Raw genomic sequence first — 5,254 nt, forward strand, 5'->3', positions numbered from 1 at the left:
TAAATCAAAGCTGGACCTCTTCCTGTCGAGAGTCCCAGATGAACCTACCTCGCAGCAAGAGGTGCAAATGAGGGTTGCTAAATCAAACTCCATTCTTCACCAAGTGCCACATATTGTAAGAGGCTCCCTGTAATAACAGGGTAGCAACACGGCGGTGCATCAGCATGGCCGCAGCTCTAAGCTGAAACTATAAATAAAAAAAAAAAATTTAAAAAAATCACAATTGTTGGCTTAATACTTTAGCATTCAGATTACTCATTAAAGTGCAATGCCTATTCACATTGTTTTGAATTAATCATGCATTATAGCTTTGAGATTTCAATTATGTGAGTGTTTATTTTTAGAATGCCATTGTAGGGTAGGTGTGAAAGACTTGATCTAGTCAGTTTGAACATAAAACGGGTTGAACATTTTGAGCCAGATCTGGTCAATTTGAATGTGAAAGAGTTAAACGGCAATGTTCTTGGTTTGACATAACTATCATTTTAACAATAGTCAGGGCTTAGAAGAAAGAATTTACCAAAGGTTTAAAGTTAATATTGATCTGTTGCTGAAACTCAATAAAGGATAGTTTATCTTTGCCATAAATCACCTTCTCCACTTTTGTTCATCATTCACTACATTTTCCCCAACTCTCATCTTTTGCTGTTTTGTTGCAATTTTATTGCAGTTTGTTCAATTTGTGACATGTATTTTTTATATTTTGCAAGAGTGCTGTTGGTCCTCATGGAGAGCTGTGCAGGTACAGGACACAAATTTGCTGCTGTCCGGTTAAAATCTGCAGATAAGGCTGCAATGATCCGTTTTGATCCATGGGGTGAGTACAGTCCATTATTTTGCTATTTTGGTGCTACTGTAGTTATTAAGCATCAGTGATGCCAATACAACAGAAAATATTCTGCAAATGATTATTTTTGTACATTGCATGAAATTTAAGGTGATTGACATTGTGAATTGAATACTTATAACTACTGAACCTTTTCAGAAACATAACTCTGCTTGCTTCAGTTTAATTGGCTGATTGTTGTTGTTGGCACTCCGTCGCTTACGATGTCGAGGGCTCCAATTGATCCAATCAACAGAACAGCCTGCTCATGAAATTAACGTGCAAATGGCTGAGCACTCCATAGACACGTGTACCCTTAACATAGTTCTCGGGGATATTCAGCGTGACACATTGTGACAAGGCTGACCCTTTGAAATACAGGCACGACAGAAACAAGAAGTAAGAATGAGAGAAAGTTGTGGTGAAAGAGTACAGCAGGGTTCGCCACTATTCCCTGCCGAAGTGTTTTCGCTCAATAAACACTCACAACACCCGGTCTGGGAATCGAAACCGCGATCCTATGACCGTGAGTCTGCTGCCCTAACCACTGGGCCATTGCGCCTCCACTAATTGGCTGATAGCATGCTTCATTCCTTTATCCTGATTAAATGTTGACAGTTGGAAGGACATAGATGTAAAGATAATTACTTCTGAAGTATATATATCCAAAATTGAAAGGAAAGATACTATTCCACTTATGTTAATACGGAAAATAATATTACAAAGTCCTGATTTATGTAGTGTATTTTCATCATAAAACCAACAAACTCATTTGATGAATATGATGTTTGCATTTGAGGACTTTTAATCCTTGTCTCGAAGACATCAATTTGTTGAGTCTTTTGCTGAGATTTTACTTGCCTTATTTACCCAGTTTTCTCTGTTAAATCAAGGGTGCAATGACATATAATATGAATCAGTGTGTCTGATCTCAGTCTTCAGTAATGCTAGTAGGCAACTTATTCTGAAGTCTCTATACTTGAGCAGTAATGTGGAACATGACAGCACTGCATAAAACTTTGCTTAACCTTCTCACATCCATCACTAACTCACTCAATCTTGTTTATTCTGGTATGATATGAATAATGATACCAAGGACATTAAATTTATTTTAAACTTACATAGACAGCAAAATTAATGCTGAAAGTTAATTTTTTCCAAGCCACACCAGCATGAAGACCTGAAAGAAAAATGATGATCATGATAACTTTGATTATTTCAGTGTGCAAATTAATTTATAATTTGTTTATAGTTATTTATTCTTCCACGTAATTTTCCTTTATTTTCTCAACAGGAAAAGGAAAGTGCAAGAGTGAGCAAATTAAAATGAGAAAAGGTTAGAGTAAGAGGTGGCCGGAATCACTAGAGTTTTAAGAAAAATGCCTTACTGTATTTCATTTAGCTTGCTGCATTTTGAGTTCAGATCCTGCCGAGGTCAACTTTGCTTTTATCTCTCCGGTGCTGATAAAATAGCCTGTCAAGTACTGAGATCGGTGGAATTGACTAATCACCTCTCTTCAAAATTACTAGCTTTGTTCTTAAAATAGAAACCCATTAATTTTCTCAGTGTTTCCGATTGACATTCCTTCTAATTGTTATTCTGTCATCATCATTTAATGTCTGTTTTCCATGCTGGCATTGGTTGGATGGTTTGACAGGAGCTGACAAAGTCTACAGGGTACTTTTTATATGGATTCAGCACAGGAGTTTTTTATGTGGCACCAGCATGAGTACTTTTTACATAGCACCACTGACTTTCTCCGTCTCTATCTCTCTCTCTCTTTCTCTCTCATTGCCACTTCAAACACTTCATTTTACTTCTGTCACTTATTCTCGGTTTGTTTTTTGATGGTCTCCTACTTCCACACTCTCCCTCAAATGTGGTGGATATTAGTACATATATTTTCTTTCTTTTCAGTTCAGCAAAGAGTACTTTACAAAGAGAAAAAGAAGCTGAAAACATTGTAATAATTTTACCTGTATTAAATGTCTAAATAAACTTTTTGTATGTTTTTTCAATAGTTAAAATCTTATCTAATTTTTAGAAGACAGTTTTCATTATCTAAAATACTGATAAAGCAAATTTCTAACTTTACATTTTAAACTGGTTTTCAACACTGAATGGAAGTATAGAGTTAACGTTTGTTTTCTACAACCATCTCATCTCGTTTAGATGTTAGAAAAGAGTACTTGAAAGACCTGCTGTCTTTTGGCTGCTGAACAATGAGAAACCTCACAATACCTAAAAGTTAATTTAGATTTATGTTAGCTGATTGTAAATTCACAATGCATGCCAAAATGAAATGAGCAATATTGAGGAAGCCACAACGATATATAGGTATGAGCAATCATGCTGAGATGTATGAGAATCTATTGAAATAACTGAAATAAACTATTACTGTTCAGCCTGTATAGAATAGTTTCAGTGACGCTCTATAATGATTTTTGTTAGGGGGAAGAAAAAAAATAATAAACCCCGCAAGTATTACTACAACACCTATCATTTGAGTAGGCAGGAAATGTAATTATATGGTAGACAAGAATGATGTTGAGAAGTGAAGATGTGAGCTTTTATGGTTATAAGTGACATAAAAGTTGTTAATGTAAACAAAGAAGTGTGTAGAGAATCTGTTTTAGTTCTGAACTGGTAAAGTGAAAGTTGGATTGAGCTCACTGTACATGTAGTCATCTGCTACAAAGTTTTAACTCAGCGGGAGTGATAAGTTGCAAATACAAGAAGACTTTTCACATGGTTCTTGTATCAAATATGAAGTATTTGCATGCAGTGTTAACAATTTTGCTTGTGCTGAAGTTTTTCAGCAGTTAAACCACTACTGTTATCTAAGAAATGTTTACAGAGAGCCTGACTTGTAAATCTTGATCTATGAACAAAAGAAATTGAAGTTTGTAGGGCAATCACTTTAAAAATGTTGCTAGGGGTCAGGGAAATATTTTTCTGTTTACTTGCTGCAGAGAAGAGACCACTTCTTCTCCAAACCTAACACATGCTATGCAAACTCTCCTAAGTTGTTACTATTAATGCTTCCCTTGAGTCATAGCAATTCAATATCTGTGGGTAAGACATGAACTAGGAGGGTGTATTAGAGGATCCTCACTCTAGGAAGCACTGGGGAAGTTTGATTTAACAAGAGAAATGATGAGAGAAGTGAGTGATTTGGAAATGCTTGTGTAGTAGTTTCAGCCTGACCACCTCCAAGGAGATGAGGCCTGTATAGTAGTGGTACAAAAAACAGAGAGATACCTGCATGCTTGTGGTCTAGAAGCTAGAGTTTGCTTATGAGTGATTTTATGTCAGTCTAGTAATTTTTATATGTCAGGATACACTCTGTTATGCTTGTAGCAACACCACCTCATATCTGAGAGAAGTATTCCATTGTGGGTCTCATTGGAGCTATGTAGAATACCAACAGTTGTTGGTGACTGTAGGATGAGATTAATAACTGGCTTTGTATTGTCAGTTGAGGGCAACAACTAATTTTCTTTGGTGATGGCTCCATTTTCTGCCATTGCTACATAAATTGGGGACCAAGCAAAGTTCTGATAAATAAACTGAAATCAAATTCTTGGGTTCAATGTAATATCTCATTAACTCCAGGTGGCAGTTGCGAATAGTGTAACTTGCTGAATTGAATTGTTGATATTTTTTTTTTCCTTAGTTCAGTCTGGAGTCACAAATTATTACCAGACATGTTTCTTTGTTGGAAGCAAAACTTCAATTATTATGTTGTAGTGTATGTTAGTGAAATATGCCCTCTTAATGTGAAATGCTTTGACCATCTTTAAATGTTGGTAGTATGGATGCAAGGACTGTATCTTAGCAAAGATATTTAAATAATTCCCTCTTTCTAGGGAACCATAGAATTTGATCTCAGTACTGTACAATAACAAAATAATAATCACATAAGGTCTCAGTTGCTTACAGCAATGCATAACACCTCCCCCACAGTAATTACTTTGTATCATGATTTTTGTCCTGTTATTTCTTATTTGCTTACCCCTAGAAAGTATGAAAAATAACTAATATTTCCTTCAAACTTTGCTTTTGTTACATTTATTCAAACTCCAAAGTACCCCTCTCAACACGTGGCTATGATGCTCCCCACACCACTCTTGCTCAGAGATGCACATATTGTCAGACACTAAGAGACATGCTCAAGTGGCTATGGAACCTGCACAAAGTAGATGTAGGGGTTTTTAAATCAAAGCTGGACCTCTTCCTGTCGAGAGTCCCAGATGAACCTACCTCACTGCAAGAGGTGCAAATGAGGGTAGCTACATCAAACTCCATTCTTCACCAAGCACCACATATTGGAGGAGGCCCTCAGTAATAACAGTGTAGCAAAACAGCGGTGCATCAGCATGTCTGCAACTCTGAGCTGAAACTATAGCAATATATATATATATATA

The 5,254-nt window shown here is 36.3% G+C and overlaps 1 long non-coding RNA gene across 2 annotated transcripts in view; it reads left to right on the plus strand.

The window, feature by feature from the left end:
- LOC106876304 (uncharacterized) overlaps nucleotides 1-2,847 on the plus strand; it is a 6,915-nt gene extending 4,068 nt beyond the window's left edge. For both annotated transcript variants that reach the window (XR_008265222.1, XR_001410225.2), the window contains 2 exons: nucleotides 711-817; nucleotides 2,745-2,847. This is a non-coding gene — a long non-coding RNA (uncharacterized LOC106876304). The remainder of the gene's footprint in view (nucleotides 1-710; nucleotides 818-2,744) is intronic.
- The last annotated feature ends 2,407 nt before the right edge of the window (nucleotides 2,848-5,254 follow it).

Source organism: Octopus bimaculoides, chromosome 11 (assembly GCF_001194135.2).
Source record: "Octopus bimaculoides isolate UCB-OBI-ISO-001 chromosome 11, ASM119413v2, whole genome shotgun sequence".
Classification (NCBI taxonomy): domain Eukaryota; kingdom Metazoa; phylum Mollusca; class Cephalopoda; order Octopoda; family Octopodidae; genus Octopus; species Octopus bimaculoides.